At 36.9% G+C, this 23,861-nt stretch overlaps 1 long non-coding RNA gene across 1 annotated transcript in view; it reads left to right on the plus strand.

Moving 5' to 3' along the window:
- Positions 1 to 5,142: 5,142 nt before the first annotated feature.
- LOC107180375 overlaps positions 5,143 to 23,861 on the plus strand; it is a 38,457-nt gene continuing 19,738 nt past the window's right edge. Inside the window, exon 1 of the long non-coding RNA XR_001511138.2 lies at positions 5,143 to 5,241. This is a non-coding gene — a long non-coding RNA (uncharacterized LOC107180375). The remainder of the gene's footprint in view (positions 5,242 to 23,861) is intronic.

Below are 23,861 nucleotides of genomic sequence, written 5' to 3' on the forward strand. Positions count from 1 at the left end.
CATATAAGCCAAGCAGAGGAGGCTCCATTTGATATGGGTACAAATAGAAAGTGATGAAAGGTTTTCAATTTTAGGAAAATAAAAAAAAAAATGATGTGAAGATAGCGAAGAATAGCCTTGCAAGATTTGAGGGGCCTTGTAGGAGTCTGTCTACTAATATCAATATTTTACAGGACTGTTTGTAAGGGGAAAGTAAGCTAATGAGAGACAAAGTACTTTGGAAAGTACATGAGCTCTAGAAAGTAAAGGTATTTTTCAAAGTCAGGGGCAGTGGCCTGTCTGATCACATCGCCATGTCTTGACGGCATACACTTCTCTGACAAGGCAAATTTGGAGATGGATTCTGGATCTATTCCTTTGGGATCAGAGATAGAAATCTCTGCCCTTCAATAATTCCAAAGGCTAGATTCCAAAAGGAGACAGTTGGTACCCCTAAGCCATTGCAAGGTTGAGGATCACAGAGCCTAAAATCCAAAACCAAGATTAACATTTTGAGGCAGACAACACAATCAATGTTTCTCAAAGTGAATCAGAAAAGTATTTAAGTACTAAATAAAGGGGTATAAAAAAGGAGGGGGTAGAGGAGACAGCACCTGAGCCAGGGTGATACATGAGGAAACCCAGGTTATTAGCTGGACTGCAGTCTACTCCTTCCCTTGTCCCTTTCCCCTCTGCTCAATAATTACTATATAGCGGTATGACCTTCCCTTGTATCCAGAGTGACTTATCTCCTCCTGTGTTGTCTTCCTCTCTTATCCCTCTTCTACAGCAACTCTCCAGGGCTAGAAAAGAAATTTTAAAAAAATTACTATAATAAGTTAAAAGTACACATATGTAGTATGTACTGAGTGAAAATTATTATCTGTCACTAATTTGTGTATTACATAATTACCAAAACAACTCCTATGAGGCGTTGGAGTTGGAAACTCCAAGTAAGGAAACTAAAGCATAGAGGGTAGGTAGAGGGTACAGCTCAAAGTCACCTAGCTAATAAATGGCAAAGCTAGGATTTGTATCAGGTGTGGCTGACCCCTTAGCCTATGCTTTGAACTTCTCTCCTAAACTCTTCCCTTTTTCTTCAATAAACATGAAAATACTGAAATGTTGGGGTTTTATGCATACAGAGGTTACAAAAGCCATTTTATGGGTTTGCAAATGAAAGTTTTAATAACAGACAGCATGGGGCCTGGGTTCAGCCACTCGCTTGACTGCCAAAGTATCAGCTTGAGAACTAAAATCATCAAATATGAGTGTTAAACTATGTTGAGGGGATAGGTTTCCATGCTGCATTCTAGCTCTGTTCCCTCTCACACCTTCTGCTCCTTGGGGTCCATTCCCAATTATTTGCTTGAAACTTAATCTCTCTAGTTGACTTAGGAGGTGACTGGAAGACAGGGTGGTGGGAATATCCCACAGTAGAAGGGGTCTCTTGGCCCTGTGCTCCAAAGCAGCCTTAACTGTGCTTATTAATTAGAAGGTAGGTGGTATTTTGGCTTGCTTATAGAAGTGGCTTGTGAGGAGATCCCTGGCCACAATTAAGAGATGAAACCACCAATTTTGGTGCTGGAGAGGAAGTGATCAGGGCAGAGAGCATGGTAGGGTAGGAGTACTTTTTAAATGTTCCTGGGGAAAGCAACAGTTGCCATTAAACATTGGCAAGAAAACTCTAATTCTCAAAATTTAGTGTGATTAATTCTCACTTTGGGAGGAAGCTTATTAAGAATACAGACTCTAGGTTCTGCTCACAGACATTCTGATCCTTTAAGTGTAGGAAGTTGCCCAGCAGTCTGAAGTTTGGCAGGTGCTACAGAAGATTCTGATACAAGTGGTCAAAGGACCATACTCACTCACTTCACTGCTCTAACCCCCTGGAAGACAGCCAAACCAGCAAACCTGCTATGAGGAGAATGCACATTCTACAAAGTCAGCTTGTTGTTCAAATATCAATGCCATGTTTTAGGTTGAGTGGTTACTTTTAAATAAGGCTAGAAGGCTTTCCAGAAGTTTCCAGGCTTATAAATATTGGGGACTTAAATTCCTTATGTCAACAAATAGACTATTACACATACATAGACTATTTTCCCTTAGGAAAATCAGAATATTTTATACATGATGTGGTCCACACAGGATCCCTCTACACACATAGCATTTGTCTAGAGTGAAAACCTTCTTGGAAAGATGCTACTTCCAGTGCTTATTTTATATTTGGTGTAAGATTGGAGTTAATTTTTTAACTGCAGATTTAGTTGATTTCAAAAGGTATACTTTCCTTCATGCAACTACATTGAAAGGTTCATTTCATGTTATTTTAACAATGAGTTTAAAAATCAGATAACACTCTATTGAAATATTATGGTTATGATTTGGCCATTTAATTAGACATTCAATCACAATGTAAACAACTACTGATAATTCACGAAACATACCTTTTCAAAGGTTTGTGCTCTTCAAAGAAAGCTAGGTCATAAAATGTATTATGTTAAATCAGTATTGCTATCTTTTGCCTATAAACCCTATCAATTGTCTTTGTCTGTTTCTAAATCTGTATCCCTATTTTAAAATACAATCTTTCAGGATAGATACTGGAATTAAGCTCGGTTTTTCTGCCAGTTTCCTTTGACACCTTCTCTCTTTCCCCCAAAGCATGATAATGATTCTCTTTAAGGATGGGCGAAAAGAATTTTAAATTATTCTGATCTGAGAACTGGGTATTTTTTCCAGTGAGTATTTATTGAGTATACTTAGGCACTTACATTAAAAGAAATCATCTTTTGTTGTTATAAGCTCCACGAGAAGAGAAAATGTCCAGTGGAGCACCTAACTCCTAGAAGGCATGCTCATAAATAATGAGAAAACTGGGAAAATTTATTATTGAGAGAACAAAATAACTTCTCCTGTATTCTGTACTGACGAATATATGTTTAATAGTTAAAAGAATTTGGGTTAGGGAAAATGCTTGATTTCACTTTTTGGGGAAAAAATGCAGGTTATCATTATAAAGGAAAGTTAGCACTCCATTGTATTGCAACACAACCTGTAATGACAATATTCCAAAAGCATTCTCAGACTAAACCTTTAACATTAATAATTTATCAAAATTATACACGTCACTAACACATCCCAACAAAGAAGATTATGTAAGTAAGCCATCTTGGCATCAGTGATACTGAACATAGCAGCTTTTTTCAATCCTTCATTAAAATTAGATCAAGATGTACTTGCATTATGTGTTACTGTTTCTGTAAGGAAGATTTACATTAGTTTAAGACTTACTTTGGTTGTAAGTGACATTTTCTTTTCCTTTGCCATAAGTTAGAGACCACTACTCCCCCACTGCCCTCCACACAAAAGTTTTCAGTAGAAAGAAGCAATACAGAAAAACAGTGACAACAAAACACCTGCCCTGTTTACTCTCTCGTGTGTATAATAAGAGCCTTGTTCTCCCCCTAAATTGAGTCAGAGATGGGATGAAGGGATCGCTGGAGGCACCTGCCACTTTACCCTCAGGCTTGGTTCTCTGTCCCCAGCCTGGCTCCTACTACTCCAAATGGTGCAGCAAAGTAGATCAGTTTTAAGAAGTGTTTTTAAGCAAAGGATAGTTTATTTCTCACTATAAAAACCCTCTCAAACCTTCAAATATTACTGTTTGAAAACATCAGACTTAAAAGTTACTTCTCAGCAGGCTGAAAGGTGAATCCATGCGCCTGTAAATATATCCTGGCCTACTGGTTCATAATTCGTGTACCACGCTGAGGCCCAAGGAAAATCTCAAACCGAGATGTATTTAAAAAACGGGAAGACACCACAGATCATGTAGTTCTAGCCTCATGTATCACCGATGAGGAGATCTAAGTGGTTAAGTCACTTGTCCAAGGTCACGCAGAGCCAGTTACAGGCAGGGCTGGTGCGCGACCTTCTAATCTTTCCACCTCCCAACCCCCACGCCGCACAGGCCCTCAGTAGTTCTGGCTCCTAAAAGGTTCCCACCGATACGGTTCACAAGTCAGTGGCAGGTCAGCGACTCTTAAGCAATCGCACTTTTATTTGTTCTCCCCGCCTGCTCGAAAAAGTAGTAAAAGGCACTCTCCTTGCCTTCTCCCAAACCCAGACACCCCGGACCGCTGAAGCCCCTCGTGCCGGAAAAGCCAACTCACCCGCAGCCCCTTGCGCGGGAGCCCTCGGACGTACTCTGGCCCTCCCCGCAGTCGCCACCGGCCGCGCCGCGGCCTGGGCTGACGACGAGTCCAGAAAGTCACCGGCGGTGACCGTGGACGCCAGGGGCGGGCCGCGCCGCGCCGCGCCGCCCCGCGGAGGCGCCGCAAACTTTTCCCGGCTCGCAAGTTGCCGGGCTCGGCGGCCGCGGGCCGACTTCCTTCCCGGCTGCGGGAGCGAGGGGGCGCCCCTTCCCCGGGCGGGGGCCAAGCTGGCCGGGAGGGGGCTGGGCGAGCCGAGGGACGGTCAAATAGGGGCCGGGGGAGCGCAGGCGCCCGCACTCTGAGGCGCGCGGGGTCGGAGCCCGGCCGCATTGTCTCCGCGGCCTCGGACCCAGCCCCGGCGGCGGCGGCACGGGCGGGCGCGGCCGGGAGTTGCCGTCCCGAATTTGCCGCCCCCTTTCGCCGCCGCCGCTCACCGCGTTCTTTGTGTGTCTCTCGCCGCCGCCCTCGGGTCGCTTCGCCGCTCTCCTGACAGCTGATGGGCTCGTCACGCTAGGTCCCGCGTCTTCCCAGCCGCCGCTAGCGAAGCCCGGCCCAAGGAGGACTGTGTAAGAGCGGTGACAGATGCTGTCTTAGAGCCGCCGCCGCCTGGGGATATCTGAAACTGCCCTCGGGGCAGCCGGCTACTAGCCCCGGTACCGCACTACTCCTTAGAGACCCTTTCCACGCCAGGACCCTCCCGTCCTCCCTCCGCGGCCGCCAGCCCAGCTCCGACCGGGCGCCGGGCGCCCTGCTCCGCAGCTGAGCGCGCTCGGTCAAGAATCCTGGGGAACCCGCTCCGCCCCCTGGCTCCCGCACCCTCCAATGATCTCGGCCTACAGGGGGCAGTTCCGTCCAATCAAGTGTCGGAAAGCCCGGCCAGTCCCCAAGAGTGTAGCCAATGGAACACGACTCCGGCAACACACCCGCCCTGATCCACTGGGAACAAACCGCTCAGAGACCTGAGGTGGGACCCAGATCCCGGCGCCCAGAGCAAGTCAAGTCCGGCCGGCCGGAGCTGTGTCACGAAGCGAGTCTATGGAGGCAGGTCTGGTCCTTAAATTACTGTATTGTAATAGAAGGTGTTGACGAAAATGGGAACGCTGGACGTACTGCTTTTGTAGGTCACCTCAATCCCTACTTTTAAACTCTTTTTCTGCCGAAAGTTCATGTGAAAGAAAACTGCACAAACACGTAGTAGCACTGTTGACTGTTCAAATTAGGGCCTTTACTTTTAGAACATTGCTTTAAAGCGTCTAACCGGACAGACAGTCCTCAGGCTGATGGATTTGTATTAATGTTTGCCAGAACACCAGGTATCTGAAACAGAAGTTAGTTTCTATCCTGCTCTAAAACGCGAGTGATCATGGCACTGCCAACTTTTTTTTTTTCCTAAAAGAAAATTGCACTCGAGTGAAAATGTAGTTTTATATACAAATCATCTGTAATGTGAACTTTATTTCTGTAACAAAGTCACACAGTGTCTTCAGTAGAGGTTGGATAAAATAGCTGAATAGAAAATTATCATATATAGAGAGAAAGGACTTGAATAAACCACTTGCTATAAATGACTCTAGTTGTTAATCACAATACTTTGCAAGTAATAGTCACTCTATAGTTATTTATTTGATATGAATAGGATTCCTTAGCTATTGTTATTGTTGGTCATGTAAACTTTATTGAGCTCTTTATTGAAAGTGGACTACGCAGTGATGAAAACAGTTTTTGGTAACACATATTTGCAAATGTTAAAATCAAATCACACTTATAACTGTTATGCCTTGCTTAGGCTTAGAACCCAAGTCTGAGTTTTGTCAAAAGATCCAGATTCTTGATTGACTTTGAGCAAATCTCTTAATGGCTAACTGTTAACAAAACATCATATCCCTAACTCTGCATGCCTTATCAAGATGCTTTGAGATCCACCTAGATAGCATTTGTTAAGATTTTGTGAGATGTTGTACCAAGTGCACAGTAGCCTGAAATATGTTTATTCTCTTTTTCTGTTTTACTAATAAGCAAGTATCAAGGTACTTGCCTACGAGAAGCCCAGCAATATTTCCTCTGCACATTTTTCCAACTTGAAATATTTTTTGATCCCATCATTTTTCCTATAACTTAAATATGAATGAAGCTCCAGCCTCTTAATTCTAGAGCAAAGCAACATTCCTAAGTTTTGTTTTGTCTTTCTTTCTACTTTCTTTTTCTTTTTTTAATGGATATGGTTTTAAGAGAGAAATTTAATGTATCCTTTGACTGCCAGTGTGCATAGTTTTATGTAGAAGTTATTAATGGCTATGTCAAATTTATACCTATATAATCAAGTAACTTTTGCAGCCATTTATTAGAGATTCACTTAAAGCATTTGTGCTTAATTTTCAAAGAGCAAATGTATATTTTTAGAGATATTTCCATGTCATAATGTAATTTGTTTACTTTGTTCCAAAATATGCAATCTCATACAGAAGTTTAATTATTACTTCAAACAAATGTACATATGGTAACACTAGAATGTGAAATTTGTTAAGTTTAATTGAACCAGCAGTTGTTATTTTCAATTAATTAACTGCACAGATTTCATTTTCTGAGTGAAAATTGTGGAAGAATCAATCAGTATGAATCCAATGACCATGACTTATTAAGTGTATTTAAGTCAAAACCAGTGTTTGGTAGTTTCCTGATAATTGATGACTCCATACCCATTTATTAAAGGGAATGAATATTTTATCAATTGTCTGGGTAATATTTCTGACTTCATTGTGGTGATATTTCGTTCAGTAAGTGATATTTTCAAAGTTTTTCATCAATGATTTCTTCATCATTTGTTCAATATGGAACAAGAGAGCTGTCACTCTTAGAGAGTTGCCAGTTTTAACACACATTTAAATGTTTACTAGAGAAGCTGTGACTTTGGGGGTAGTTTTAGCATTTGTAGAGATAATTTTTTTTAAATACAGAAACATACAGCCTTTAATAAGTTGCATCACATGATCTTGGTATATGACTACTGACAATTTGATTTTTTCTGTATTGTTACATTTAAGATACAATCATCTTAAGACTCCCTCGTGAATAAGTATGAAGAATAACTTGATTCATATCTTCTGGATTCTGATCATTGATATGCCTCTGAATTTTTATGTGTCTTTGACAAATCAGGCTTCTGTTTGACTTCTCTCCAATTCACTGAATGCAGTTTACTCATTTGAAAATGATATTATTAGGAATAGTGAAATAATATCTATATAGAGAGAATATAAAAATAATTTGTTCATTTTTCTTTCTGGTTCTGACATGGATGCGGGAAAATTCCTTTTGTGAACCATGACATTAGATCTCTTTAACTCTGCTTTTACAAAACTTGTGTTTTTCTGATTGCTTGAACGTGACCCTGCAGAGTGTTCTCATTGTGGGATGTATTTATGGCAAGACATTTTTATATGCATATGGGGGAACAGGGAGAAAATTCCAAAAAACACTGGTAATGGCACACTAGGTTTCCCTCCTCATTTTATTTTGGACCACAGTCCCTAAGGGAAATTTCTTTTAGAGTTTAGTATTAACAGAAATTTTGTTTCCCCTGAATTGAAATCTTTGCAACTTCTTTTTATTTCAACTATCAGGAAGCTCAGAACGAAATTTACAGCTCAATTTAGGAAGGTATTATGGCCTGTTTCATTGCAAATTTTTTATAAACATAATATTTGGCTTATTATTTTTCACCTGTATATTACTAGCTTATATTTGTATGCATGCATTTATTGAAGCTACCTAAAATACTTTCTGAAATGATGTGAATTATTATAGGCATGAATAACATATTTTGAACCATACATAAACCCTGGTGTGATAAGCTGAGCATAACGTAAGCAGAGTATATAGTGAAGACAACATGAAGTTCTGAGACTGCTGTGGTTTTGCTTCGCAAAGGAAGAGGAATCTGATTCACCAGGTGTAGAATCTCAAAACCTTCTTCAGAGAGGCAGAAAAGTATAGTACAAAATAGGGATAATTTATTACACTGATTTTGAAAAGTTAGGGGCGCCTGGGTACCTCAGTCAGTTAAGCGTCTGACTTCAGCTCAGGTCATGATCTCACACTCTGTGAGTCCGAGCCCCCACGTCGGGCTCTGTGCTGACAGCTTGGAGCCTGTTTCAGATTTTGTGTCCCCCTCGCTCTCTGCCCCTCCCCCACTCTCGTGGGAGCGCGCGCGCGCGCGCCCTCTCTCAAAATAAATAAAAAACATTAAAAAAAAGAAAAGTTAAAGTTAGAGGGAACATATATTAATGGATGTTTTATGCAAACTCAGAGGTCTCCCTGATAAAAAGAATATTTGACTTAAATATAAAGTGAAATACATATTATAAATTATATTAAGTCATGGTCGCTTTCCATGTAACCCTTCAGTAGCCTTTTTACTTAACACAGTAACCCCTAGAATATGTTTCAAATGCAATAGATCTTTTCGCAAGGATCACTATACATACCCATTTCCTTCAATTTTAGTGTCTCTTTTAGAAAATAAATAATGTATCCCACTGTTTTCAAATAATATTCTACAATGGTTTTATTTTTGAAAGGCTTTTCCTGAGTACGATATTGTCTTAGAACTATTGAAGAAATTCATCTTATAATTTTGTTTTATGAGATATGTTTTGATCAAATATGACTGATAGGTTTAACAATGATATTTGCTTCTAAAATAGAATCATTTTATAGCATCCCTTTTCCTGGCCAGTGGGTTAGCAGTTTGGGGTGCTCAGTGAATTTAAGAGAGTTTCTGTTGTGATAGAAAACTCAATTCAGCCTGGCTTAAATAGAAGAACATTTTTTTCATTAGCTCAAATATTTAACAGTTCACTTTACAACCTTGACAAAGTAAAAGTAAGTGGATAGTTAGCTGACAGAGGTAGAAGAGGAAAGAAAGTAGCAAAAGTTGAGGGTGTAAGCAGAAGCATAAACAGCCTTATTCCACCTAGAGTGATGTCAAAAAAGTGACTAAAATTTATTGGACAAGAAACAGAAGTGTAAGTAGAGATTTCCAAAAACACTTAAAATAATAATATGATTATCAAAATTACAGAAATGCTGAGAAAAGTACTACAGTAGAGGATCTAAAGCCTCATTTTACATAGATGAGAATCAAGCACATGAAGAGATATATAATAAGTATATAAATATATTAGTTATTTTATTATTTCAATTTTATATTTTTTCAACTAAATTTTTTAGTCTCCAAAATGTAAACATAGTCAAAAGACTTTCCCTTTTTGAGACTATTGCAATTGGGTGTGAGGAGGATTGTTGTCTTATTTTTTTTAAACCAAATGTGAATATTATTTTTATGAAATTTTTCAATATTGCAAAAAAGTCATAGCATGAAATTTATATCAATATATGTTGGGAAACCACAATAATAAGGTAATTATGGTAGGATAAAATGTTGTTTAGAGTCCCAGTGTACTGAAATACAAATATTAATCAGAAATATACGTGGTACGCACTGTCAACGTGGAGCCTGATGTAGGGCTTGAACTCAGAACCGTGAGATCATGACCTGAGCAGAAATCAAGAGTCAGAAGCTTAACCAACTGAGGTACCCAGGCACCCCAGGAATATATGTGTGGTTTAAGAAAGCAAATATAATGTATATATAGTGAAATTACTTTATTTCCTTCAAAAGCAATTCCTAATGTAGTGGATTCTCCTTTATGTGTTTGAGAACAACTGTGCCTTTGGATCCCACAAATTCTAGTATAGATTGAATATGGAGAGGGTTTTTGTTAAATGCCTATTTTTTGTTTTTTGGGTTTTTTTTTGATGAAGTAATTGTATCATTTGAAACCATTGGACTCAGCACACGGGAAAACTCAATAAAAATGTGTTCAATTGGGAGGAATGAATGAAAATTATGGAAAAGAAATTAGAAATCTAGAACATAGAATATTTGAGAAGTTCACATTTTTGAGCTTTTGGGGCTTCAAATTTTTCAGATATAGTACATTGTTAATTTTCTGTGCCAGTGAAGAATATTGGGGCCACTGTGAAATGCTCCTGGGAGTCTCTTAGAATCAGTTCATTTTAGGAAATGAATGTGCTGGACTTGCAGTCTGTGTTGTAAATAGTCAAAGGCAAGGCAAAAACAAATCGTTATCAGAAACCCTGGAGGAAGAAGTGTGTGTGTGTGTGTGTGTGTGTGTGTGTGTGTGTACACATGTACACAAGCAGACACACTCATGTGTAAGAGACTAGGCTGAATAAATGTTTGGATCACCTGCCAGTTGATAAGGAGCAGGATAAATGTTAAAAGCAAGTGCAGAAAAATTAAAGAATCATCATGAAAGTAAAAACTACCATCATAGTGTAATGTTTTAATCCTGATATGATAAGTTTTATTTTATAATGTACTGTGCCATTTGGAAAGAATGTGGAAAATACCTGAACTCATTCTTATGTGGTTGCATCTTACCAATGTTCTCTGAAAATAAATACAGCAATACGTGTTGGGTTTTCATTAACTTTTTTTTTCATTTGGAAAGAAACTTTATATATGTAATGTCATTATATCTTCATAGTTTTCCCTCCAAATAGAGAGAAGACACTTGGTGTAGTATTTGAATTCAAAGACAGTTTTGAGCTCTGCTACTTCAATGGGATTCAACCAGGCCACTAATTCCTCTGGGCCTATAAATGAGGATGATAATAATTATAGATGCTGTATCTCTCTTGCTGTATTGTTTTGAGGGCAGAAGCAGCCAATTTGTTTGAACATGCTTTGTGGACCATTATGTGGGTCACCAATGTTCTTATTAGCATAGGTTCTATTCTTATTTTATAGAGAATGGAAAGGAGTCACAGTGATTGAGATGAGGCCTCTGTTACCCAGTTACGTAAGGTTGGGTCCCTGGTCTCAGGTCCGCAGGTCTCCTAATTATTCACAAGTGCCTATTCTACTACCTTGATCCATGCTTTTAACTGTGGTCAGTGAATATAAAATTAGAATAGTCATGTGGTTTCCTCAATTCCTTTTTTGGATTGAGGAGTTAGATTAATTTGTTACCAGGATTCTTCTGACTGGAAATCTTAACGATAATCAAGAATTTGGTGTCGTCAACACTCTCAGGGCTCTCCACTGACCTAGAAGTGGTGCAGGCAACCAAGCAGGGGGTAAAGAACTCTGTAGAAAACAGAGACGATGTCTCTTTCTCCTAAGAGAAGAGAAAGGGCATGGAAAATCAGGCAGGTGGTATGAGTTGGGAGCTACAAAGGTTCTGAAACTGTTCCTGATTTCCTGAATGTGGAGATAGAAGGGACATTAAGAGGATTTCTAAGGTTCAAGGGAAAATGTTCAGTGACTTTCTAAACATGTAAATGGCCTTGTGTGAGGATTTTTTTTTGTTTTGTTTTAGTTATTTGTTTCAGTGGATCCATATAGAACAAAGGAAAATAAAGAGTGGCCATGAAAATATAAGTCCCTCTCTTCCTTCCCCTAGAATTCTCAGAAAAATTAGGACTTTTGACATCTATATTTAGATGACACATAGAATGGAATGAAAAAGGGAAAAAAAATCCCTAATTGTACCTGAGGGTTCCCTTCTCTCTTGTTACCGCTGAAGTATATGAGTTAGAGAAACAGAAAAATTGTAGCATGTGGAGATAATTGCTGAAAGTAGATACCCAACATTGTGTGCTTTAGTGCTGTAAAAAATAGTTGTTTGAGAAAGCTAAGTATATTTATCATTGCAAATTTTGTCCTTAATGTCTAGTAAATGTTATGTTTAATTCACATAGGATGGAGTGTAAGTTGTGATTTATTAAGGATATAGTACAGAATATATTTATATGAATAGAATAACATCTAGAAAGATCAACACCTAAATGTGGTTATCTTGATGTGGCAGAATTATGGTAATCCACATACTTTTCTGTATTTTCTGATAATTTTCCAATAAACATGGTAAAATAATAAAAAGGAAATTCTCAACTCTCTATTGCTACATTAGTTTTAAAGTTTAAGAATAAAGTGTATGCGTTATATGAATTATATTGTTATTTGCTTCTTATTGAAAATCTCTTTACTTGGACTTTTGAAACAAAAGTTTGAATATTCATTGCAATAAAATAATTTAGATGACTTTTACAACCAAATAAAAACAAGGAAATAATGTCAAGAGAAGTGAAATGGATTTTCATTGTGACAGTTACCTCTAAAATCTAAATTCTAGTTTTTTTGTCAGCTGTTTTTTTTTCATTTTTTTTTTTAAGGGAAGTCTTAGTTGCTTAGTTGCTTAGTAGTTTACCTTAGGTAGACTACTTAAGGACTAGTAAAGTAATAGAGTAGCAAGTAGTCCCAACATCTGAGAGACAGGAATTTCACTTTTTGAAGACTTTGAGTAGATAGAGAAGATAGATAATACTCATGTGGCTCTCTGTGAGTGATATGACTTAGACCAGAGTTCTTGACTAGGGAAGATTTTGCTCCCCAGGGGACTTTGGGCAGTGTCTGGAGATGTTTATGGTTGTCAAAATGGGGTGGTATGGAGGGGAGTGCTATTGGAATCTGGTATGTAGAGGCCAGAGATGCTGTTATACATGCTACGATGTACAGGACAACGCTCCACTACACAGAATTATTTGGTCAAAAATGTCAGTAGTGCATAGGCTGAGAAACCCTGTGTAGACCCCTTTTTATGTACAAATAAAGAAAATAGTACCATCAACTTCAAAACTTAAATCAATCCTTATTTATATGTTGTCTTTCAAGCAATGAAAAATATGAAAAGTGATATTTCCCTCCCCCAAAAGTAAAAAAGTAGAGACTTCTAGTACACTCCTGTGTTATAAAATAATATTTAAAGATTGAGAACCCTGAGGTAGCTATTCATAGTGTTTGAGAAAGCAGAATTAGAATAGTACAACTCATAGAAAACAACTGTGCTTCAGCAACTTAGTTGAGAATTTTTTTTTTAGCATTCCTCACAAGACTATTTTAAGTAGTAATTCAAAATGGTTGGGAATGTGAATCCAATGATATGTCAAGAACATACATTAATAATGACTGCTATTCTCCCAAGAAATAAATGAAAACACAAAATGCACTTATTACGATATTTTATGTGCCCTTCAGAATCATGAGTTATTAGAAAGGCAGTTCTGGGACAAGATGCATGGATACGGGACAGAAGTCTTCCTTTCCATCACCCCAATGTGAAACTTGTATTCTCATAGGAAGATTCCTGGGTTAAGAAAACAACAAGAACAACAACAACAATAACAGGAAGTTTGGCAGCATTTTGTATTGTGTTAACCCTATAACCCTGAAGCATGTTTTTCAGGGCATTAAAAAAAAGATGTGCTTTCAGTTGGTTAATGCATGAAGTTCAGTGAAGGTCACTGAATGCTGTTTTATTTTTCTCCCTGGAGAGGGCATTAACTTAGTCCCTTAAGAATGAACACTGTTAACTAAAGTATACCCATTTAGTCTTTATTACTCCTTTCCTCAAAGAACAGGATACATTTTCATGAAGGATAAAATGATATGTCATGATTATATTTTGTTTTAGTTTTTAATTGTGTAATGTTTAAGGAGTTACAAAATTGTCTTTGGCAGGTTAGCTGAAGACATGCTGAGGATCAAGTTACTCTGTGCTGTCCGAGTCTTTCTTTTCAGTATATGATAGAATTGATTCTGTGAGGTTAATCAGAAAGGCATAAATCCTCTTCTCTAAATATTTACTATTACATATTTTTAATTGGTATATGGAGCAGGAAGGTAAAAGGATTATAGGATAACTTTGTAAATGTTCTGTACCTCTTTATAATTTTACAGTAATTTCTTTCTGGCTATTAAGTAATGTCCACTTACTACTTAATATTTGGAAAATTCAGGAAAGCATTAAAAAGAAAAATTACTCCCAGAGACCACCACTTCTAACACAGGTCAACTTCCTCCCAGCTCTTTCATAAAACACATATCACTGTGTGCCCAACCCTCCCTTCTGCCTCTAACATAGAGTGAACGTTTACTCATCTTATCAAACTTCTTCCAAAACAAAGTTTATAATGTCTGTATTGCATATCTTAAATGGCTGCACCTAACTCAGTTCTATAAGTGGTTCTGATTATTTTTTCCTCTGTAACACACATAGACATATGTTGTTCACAAATCAGTGAGTTCTCACGTACACTCTGGGGGCACCTGGGAGGCTCAGTCGGTTGAGCCTCTGGCTCTTGATTTTGGCTTAGGTCATGATCTCATGGTTTGTGGGGTTGAGCCCCAAGTCGGGCTCTGCTCCGACAGTGTGGAGCCTGCTTGGGATTCAGTCTCTCCTCTCTCTGCCCCTCCGCCCCCTCAAAATAAATAAACATTTTCAAAAAGGCTCTGGTTTATGCAGATTTCTATGGGCATTTGCCACTGCTCTTGTTCCTTTTATTCCCACTCAAAGTATATTGTAATAGGAGTAAGAGTGATATTACAGAGATAACCTTGACTGTATTCTAATTTATTAAATAATGTTTAGTTTGGTACTTATACTATTAATAGTAACAAATTACTTGTGATGCACCTCACAACTAATGTTGGATATTTTGTAATATTTCTGGTGATTAATGATAAATTCAACTAATATGGGTATAATGTGACAATGAATGTTCCTGCCCTCAAATGTTCCCTAATTATTTCCATAAGATGAATGGCCAAAACTAGAGCTCTTCAATCTAAGGGCATTAATTCTTGATGTAGAGCTTCAAACTTACTTTCCAGAAAAGTCATTCCAATTTCTGAAATCATTTTCAACAATACTGGGCTTTAGAATTTAGTTTAGCTAATTTTATAAGTGAAAAAGATACCCTTTAAAACAAAAATACTTGGAATTAAGTAATTTGATTTTTTTTCCTTCATGTTTACTTTGTCCCTTTTTCTTAGCTTCTTTACCTACCTCCAACTCTCCCTTTCTTTCTCCCTCCCCCCCTTTCCCTCCCTCCTTCCATCTTTTCTTCTTTCCTGAAGTAAAAACTTCATATTCTTTGCCATTTTTTTCTGTTGTCATTTTAAGATTTACATAAGCTCTTTATATATAAACTATATGAAAATTTTTTGGTCATAGACCGATGTCAAATATTTTTCCCAGTTGTGTGCTTTTTAAATTATATTTACTTTTTATGATGATGAATGTTTAATTTCAGTTTTTGATGCTCTTTCTTATCATAGGGAAGTTTCAATTTTTATTCTCTGTAGGCAAATTTATACTACTACTTGCATGAGTTCTTTCAATGCTTTTATAGTTAGAAAGCATTTTCCCATCCTGAGATCTGAAAAGTGCTCTTATTTTCCATATTTTCTTCTAGGAGAGTGTGTGTGTGTTTTCAGTTTTTAACATTAGAATATGTTTATAATTTTTTAATGTTTATTTTTGAGAGAGAGAGACAGAGACAGAGACAGAGACAGAGTGCGAGCAGGGGAGAGGCAGAGAGAGAGAGGGAGACACAGAATCTGAAGCAGGCTCCAGGCTCTGAGCTGTCAGCACAGAGCCCAACGCAGGACTCCAACTCAGGAGCCATGAGATCATGACCTGAGCCAAAGTTAGATGCTTAACTGGCTGAGCGACCCAGGTGCCTCTTAACATTAGAATATTTTAATCATTCTACAGTTTATCTTATGGTATAAAGTGAGGAACTAACTTAATTTTATTTCCATTTGTCTAATAATTGTCTCACATCATTAATTAATAATCTTTTATGTCTACACTAATTTATGATGTCTGTCACCTTAATCTCACACAGAACTTTTTCATTCTTGTCATTGTTTTGTCTTTTTAATCTGCTAGAGTAGTTGGCTTGTTGTCTTTCTACTTTATTCCTGTGTTATATCTATTTTCACATCCCACTCGGTTCTGTTGAGACAAGCTTTCCCCATTAAATTTTTAAATCTTTTTTAGTTTTACCTATTTTTTCCTGATAAACTTTGGGAATTGCTTTAAAAAGATATCTTAGCATTGCACTAGTACTCCAAGAATGCACATTAGAATTTTGATGGATTAAATGAACCTATTTTTTCCTCATTCATCCTCAAGGTATGTCCTTTTATTCCTGAAAGTCTTTTTATTCTTCTTACAACCTCTCATTATTTTCATTGTATAGGTCCCACACAATTCTTAAAGCTTACTTTAGGGGGAAGGCTGGGTGGCTTATTTGGTTGGGCATCCAACTCTTGATTTCAGCTCAGGTCATGATATCACAGTTTGTGGGATTGAGCCCTGTGTCAGGCACTGCCCTGTCGGTGCAGAGCCTGCTTGGGATTCTCTGTCTCCCTTTCTCTGCCCCTCCCCTGCTCATGCACACACACACTCTCTCTCAATAAATAAACTTAAAATAATGATTGCTCTTGGAAATGTTTATTATGATATTTGGTTAGAATGAGGTATTCTTCCATTAATTTTGGTTATATATTATAAATATCAGAAATTTGATTGATTTATATATATTTATTTTATACTTGGTCACTTTACTGAACTATGTTATTATATCCAATGCTTTTTATTCAGTTGATTACTTTAGATTACTTAGGTAAAAACATCATATTATCTATAAATAATTGTATTTGTCCCCAGTTTGTTTTTAAATTAACAAATACACCTTATATTTCTATGGTTTTTTTCTTTGTTTTGGCTATCACTTCTACAACAGGTGGAAATCATAGTGGTAATAATAGATATTCTTGACTAGTTTATGATTTGCCAGTGTATTGTTATAAAATATGATGTTGGCTGTATGTTACATATAAATATTCCTTATTATGCCAATGAATTATCATTTTATTTTGAGCTTATTAAGCAAATTTAAAACCCAGAGTACATTAAATTTTATCAAATTATTTTCCATATCTGTTGAAACATTTATGTATTTATTTTGCAGTCTATTTGTGGTTTTTTATTAGGAATTATATACATTGATTCTTAGGATGATTTTTAATTATTCAGAGTAAATTATTATTTTAATATAATCTGAATTGAATATGCTAATTTGTAATTCAAACTCTTGCATCTATACTTAGTATTTTTAGGTTTTACTATGAGGGTCACCTGATTTTTAAAGTGAGTTAGAACATTTTTTTCATATTTTTTCTATGCACAAGCAAAGTATACATCACAGGAATGATTTATTTCTGAAGTTGAAAAGTATTCAATGATAACACTCTTGACTCTACAGCTATCTTGCAGGTAGTTATTGAAAACTTGTTCAGTTTCAGTTCTTCAGTTGATATTGGTCTTATAAATTTTTGTCCACACTTTTTTCCTTCATTATGTTGGAATCCTTATTATTAAGATTTTCAGATTTATTAAGCTAGCTTATTTATGCTAATACTTTTAAAATTATATTTAAAATCATCTATGAATCTTATTAAATCCTTTTAAGATTATATGTTATTTCTTCTAATTAGTTTACTATTTGTTCTTGATTAGGTTTGCTAGCACTTTTGGATTTTCTTTTATATATATATATATCCATATATATCCATATACATATATATAATATATATAATATATATATTTCTGTTTTATTGAGAAATAATTGACATATGAGTATGTCAGTTTTGTCCCTGTGTAAGTTCAAATCCTACAGCATCAAGACGCCTGGGTGGTTCAGTTGGTTAAGTGTCTGACTCTTGATTTCAACTTTTAGTTTTGTCTCAGGCCATGATTTCATGGTTCATTGGTTCGAGCCCCAAATCAGGCTCTGTTCTGACAGTGCAGAGCCTGCTTAGGATTCTCTCTCTCTCCTTCTCTCTCTGCCCCTTCCCTGCTTGTTCTCTCTCTCTCTCAAAATAAATAAACTATAAAAAAAGCATATAGCACCATGGTTTGATTTACATGTATTATGAAATGATTACCACAGTAGGTTTCAGCTAACATCCATCTTCTCATATAGATACAATAAAAAAAAAAGAAAGAAAGAAAGAAAATTTTTTTCCTTGTGATGAGAACTTTTAGGGTTTACTGACTTTATTTTCCTATATATTTTATACTAGTGTTAGCTATAGTCATCATGTTATACATTAAGTCTCTAGTACTTATTTATCTTATAACTGAAAGTTTGTACCTTTTGACCACCTTCCCCTACCCTATGCCTCTGGTAACCACAAGTGTGATCTCTTTTTTTATGAATTTGTTTGTTTTAGATTCCACATAAAGTGAGATGATACAGTATTTGTCTTTCTCTGTCTGACTTATTTTACTTAGTATAAGGCATTCAGAGTCCATCCATGTTATTACTAATGGTAAGATTTCCTCATTTTTTATGGCTGAAGAATATATGTATGTACAACATATTATTATAATAAATATTTATTTATTTATTTATTTATTTATTTATTTATTTATTATATAATTACAATTTACAACTTTATCCATTCATTCATTGATGGACACCTAGATTGTTTCTACATCTGTCTATTGCAAATAATGCTGCTAATGAACATGGGGGTGCAGATATCTTTTTGAGTTACTGTTTTCATTTTCTTTGGATGTATTCCTCGAAGTGAAACTACTGGATCATATGGTAGTTCTATTTTTAATTTTTTGAGGATTCTTCATACTGTTTTCAATAGTGGCCGTACCATTTTACAATCTCACCGACAGTGCACAAGGGTTCCCTTTTCTTCAAATTCTCACCAGCATTTGTTATCTCTTGTCTTTTTGGTCATGGCCATTCTGACAGGAGTAAGGTGACACCTCACTGTGGTTTTAATTTGCATTTTCCTAATGGCTAATGATGATGAACATCCTTTCATGTCTTTTGCCCATTTCTTAAATTGGGTTATTTGTTTTTTTGCTATTGAGTTTTGTAACTTCTTTATATATTTTGAATATTGACCTCTTATCAGATATATGGTTTACAAATACATTTTGCCATTTCATAGGTTTTCTTTTCAGTTTTTGATGGTTTCTTTTGCTGTGCGGAAGCTTTCTAGTGTGATTTAGTCCATTTGTTTATTTTTTATTTTGTTGTTTGTGCTTTAATTGGCACATTTAAAATATCATTACTGAGACCCATGCCAAGGAGCTTTATTCCTATATTTTCTTCTAGGAGTTCTATGGTTTCAGGTCTTACAGGTAAGTCTTTAATCCATTTTGAGTTAATTTTTGTGAATGGTGTAAGATAAGGGTCCAGTTTCATTCTTTTACATGCGAATATCCAATTATCCCAGTACCATTTATTGAAACGATTTTTCACTCTTGAGTATTCTTGGCTCTTTTGTCATATATTATTTGACCATATATGCTTGGGTTTATTTCTGTGCTCTTGATTCTGTTCTATATTGGTCTGTTTGTCTGTTTTTATGCCAGTACCATACTGTTCTGATGACTATAGCTTTATAGTATTGATTGAGAAAGTGTTAAGACTCCTGCTTTGTTCTTCCTTCTCTAAAGGTATAATTTTGTTCTTTCTTTCCTTAGAAAAGAAAATTTGTTTTTCCTCAGAAATTTGTTCTTTTTTCTCTCAAAGATAGAATTTTGGTAGAATTCATAAACTCTAGTTTTACTTCTCCTCTTCCTCACATTGTAGGTTATTGATGTAATCGTTTACAGGTGTTTTAGATTGTGTAATAACAGATTATTGTAGTTATGGTAATTTCTATTATGTTAGTTTTTCTTTTGACTTTTAAACTAGTGTCATAAGTGGATTATGCGCCACCATACCATATTGTAGAATCTAACTATGACAGTGTATTTACTATTACCAGTGAGATTTCACTACCTTTTATGTTTTTATGATGTTAATTAGTATTATTTTACTTGCACTCAAAGAATGACCTTTAGCATTTCTTTTAAGGCAGATCTGGTGGTAATGAACTCTCAGGTTTTGTTTAGGGAAGTCTTTATTCCTTCTTTGTTTCCTTTTTAATTTTTTGAAAATATTTATTCATTTCCTGAGAGAGAAAGAGACCGTGCAAGCAGGGGAGGGACAGAGAGAGAGGGAGACACAGAACCCAAAGCAGGCTCCAGGCTCTGAGCTGTCAGCACAGAGTCCAACACAGGGCCCAAACACACAAGCTGTGAGATCATGACCTGAACCAAAGTCTGATGCTTAACTGACTGAGCCACTCAGGTGATCCTATTCCTCCTTTGTTTCTGGCGGACAGTTTCAATGGTTATAGAATTCTTGGCTGGCAGTTATTTTCTTTCAATATTTTGAATATGCCATCCCATTCTCTCCTGCCCTGAAAAGTTTCTGTTGAGAAATTCACCCAGCTTTATGGGGGTTCCCTTGTATACAACTCCTCTATTTTCTCTTACTGATTCTTTGTCTTTGAATTTAGATAATTTAATTGTAATCTGTCTTGGTGTAGCCCTATTTAGATTCAACTTTTTGGGATCCTTTGGGCCTCATGGATCTGGATGTCCATTTTTCTCCCCAGGTTGGGGAAGTTTCCAGCAATTTTTGCTCTAAAATGTACTTTTGTCCTTTCCTTTTTTGTTCTCCTTGTGGAATTCCCATAATTATTTCTTCTCATGTGTCTCATAATTCCTATAGCCTTCTTTACTCTTTTTTCATTCTTTTTTCTTCTTTGGGTAATTCCCAATGTCCTATCCTGCAGGTTGCTGATTCTTTCTTCTGCATGCTTGATTCTACTTTTGAAACTCTCTGTTGAGCTTCTCAGTTTGGTTAATGTATTTTTCAGCTCTAAGACTTCTATTCCTATTTGGGGTGGATTTTTATTTTGTATTGTTTTGTTTTTGATGCTTTCCATTTCTTTGTTGAACTTCTCATTTTGTTCATGCCCTATTTTCCTAATCTTGTTTAGTTGTCTGTATATGTTTTCTTGAAGTTCACTAAATGTCCTTAAGAGGATTATTCTGAATTCTTTTTTTATGTTTCATAGATCTCCATTTCTTTATGGTAAGTTTTTGGAGCTTTATTAATTTTTTTTGTGTTGTCATAGTTACCTGATTTTTTGTGATCTTTGATTCCTTATGTTAGTATCTGTGCATTTGAGTAATTAAGCTCCTATTCTGGACTTTACAGGTTTGCTTTGGGCAGAAAGTTCTTTGCCAGTCAGTTTAATTTGGATTTCTGGGTGTATCTGCTGGTGATGTCCTTGGGTAGGCAGGGCCTGCTATTACAGACTACTTTGGGGTGAGGCAATTGTTCAAACTCTGAGGACAGGGATAGGGAAGTTTGCCACTAGCTGAAAACAGCTGCGTAGAACTGTTGGCTTGTTTCCCTACCCAAATGAGGTTGCAGGGTAGGATCTGTGTTTGCCTAGATTCTCTGGTCAGGCTTGCTAGATGTTTAGGACTGAGTACTATATTCAGTAGTAGATGGCGCTATGAATTAGCTTTTTCGCCCTGGCAGGGCAGCAGGATGGGATGCAGGGTCTATACTCCTTATTGTTTGGGGACCTGAATCAGTTCAGAGTGTATACTAAATTACCTGGCCAGGTGAGGCCACCAGTTTTTCTCTGCAGACAGGGGAAGGCTTGGGCTGTGGTTCCTATTCAAGTGCCATTATATGTTGAATGGTATATGCAGCTTTCCATGTGTTCTGGCTATGTTCCCTGGTCAGAGAAGCTGAAGGCTATATTCAGTGATAAGTGATGTTACAAATTAGATTCCCTGTCCAGGCTCAGTGGAAGAAGCATCTCTAAAGCTGGTAAAACTTTTTATTTATTGTCTTAACCCAAGCTGACCTGCATCCCAGGTTCCCTGACTGAGCAGGGCCACTGGTTTTGTTTTGTAGACTCAGATCTGCCTGCCTGCCTCTCAGCTTGAATGTCACTGACCACACAGCTTCCAAGAATTGTCTCCAGCCATTCTGGTCAGATGGAGCCAGAAGATACATTCCACAGTGGGTGGGGCTGGGATTCAGCTCCTTGCCTGGGCAGGGCCAAACCAGTCTCTAGGGCTGGCAAAACTCATTTGAGGAATGAATCATTGAATCAAGCAGATCTGTACCCCATCAAGTTCCCTGGTCAAAGTGTGCCCCTTAACTTGACCTGAAGATGAGCAAAAGTGCTGGTTGGGATTACTACTTGTCACTGCAGGAAAAAACTCAGTCGGTTAAGATCCAGGTGCTGGTTATTGTGAACTCTCCCCTGTTCTCCATCATGGTCAGATTCCCAGTGGCTGAGCCATGCAGGTTCCCCTGCAGTCCTCGTGGTGCAAGATCAGAGTAGGAGTTCTCACAAATCAACCCACAATGCTGGGGGAGACTGGTTGATTCCCCCCTGGGTTCTCTTTTCCTTCTGGAGGAACTGGAGGCTCAGGGGAGACCTGTCTGCATGGTGCTATGCTGGCCTGGGGTTGGGGCAATGTGGTCAATGTGTAGCCTCTACTTTTACCCTTCTAATGAAATCTGTCTAGGTCTCTGTGATGCAGAGAGTATGTCTGCCTTACTCTCATGTTCTAGGATTCCCTTGATAGTATCTTGTTCTTGAATAGTTGTTAGTTATTCTTGTGAGAAGGAGCAAAATCAGAAACAATCTGTGTTACCATCTTGGTGATATCACTCCTCTGTTCTTCTTTGTTAATTCAGTATTATAGTTTATTTACCAATTTTACTGTTTTTCTCTTTTCTTGAGCATTAATGTATATATTTATTTTTAATATTTTTTTGTTTTGTTTAGATTCTTCTGTTTGAACTTCTTGAAGTTACATTCAGTTTTATTTTTTAAACTATGTTTTTAATTGGAGCAAAAAATAGTTCAGGCCACATATGTACACTTGCACACATTCTATAAAGTTTGCTAAGTCACATTCCTGTTTTAATTATTTTAAAACAAGTTTGTGATTTTACTTTTCTTTTTATTTTTTCTAGATTGTAATTTAGGAAGGCATTTATAACTTCCAAAGTGTTTGAGTGTTGATCTTTTTTTTTTTTTAATTTATTTATTTATTTTGAGAGAAAGACAGAGAGAGTGAATTGGGGACAGACAGAGAGAGAGAGGGAGAGAGAGAGAATCCCAAGCAGGCTCCACACTGTCAACACTGAGCCCAACGTGGAGCTCAAACTCAAGAACTCTGAGATCATGACCTGACCTGAAACCAGGAGTCAGACCCTTAACTGATTGAGCCATGCAGCCACCCCCAAGGTGTTTGAATTTTTATTTAAACTTAAAAAAAAAATGTTTTATTGCACTGTGGTCTGAGAATGTAGGCTCTGTAATTTCTGATTTGGATCACTTTTGAACATTTTCTTTGTGACGATATTTGAATTTTTATGAAAAGTTATATTAATTTTAAAAATAGTGTCCATGTGTATATATGTTTTCCTGTTTTTAGGATAGAAAAGTCAACATATAAATAGATCCAAAGTTACTAATTATATATATTTACCCAGTATATGTTTGTCAGGGGCTAAGAAGGATGTGTTAAAGTCTCCCATAACAAAATGATTTCCTTTTCTCATTTGTAATATTTCTAACGCCCTTGCTTTATAGGCATTGACATGATCTTACTCTGCTTGTAAAGTTGAATGACTATTTTTTTCCTTGTGATACATATCTTTATAAATACGTAATGACCCTTGGGCCACCATTAATATCTTTTGCCCTTTTTGAAATTAGTATTTCCTGTTTTCTTTTGTGAGTGCCTGATGCATACTTGCCCATTCTTTATTTTCCACTTGTCCATATCACTTTGTTTTAGAGTATTTCTTGTAAATTTCATG

This window comes from Panthera tigris, chromosome B2 (genome assembly GCF_018350195.1).
Source record: "Panthera tigris isolate Pti1 chromosome B2, P.tigris_Pti1_mat1.1, whole genome shotgun sequence".
In the NCBI taxonomy this organism is placed as follows: Eukaryota; Metazoa; Chordata; class Mammalia; order Carnivora; family Felidae; genus Panthera; species Panthera tigris.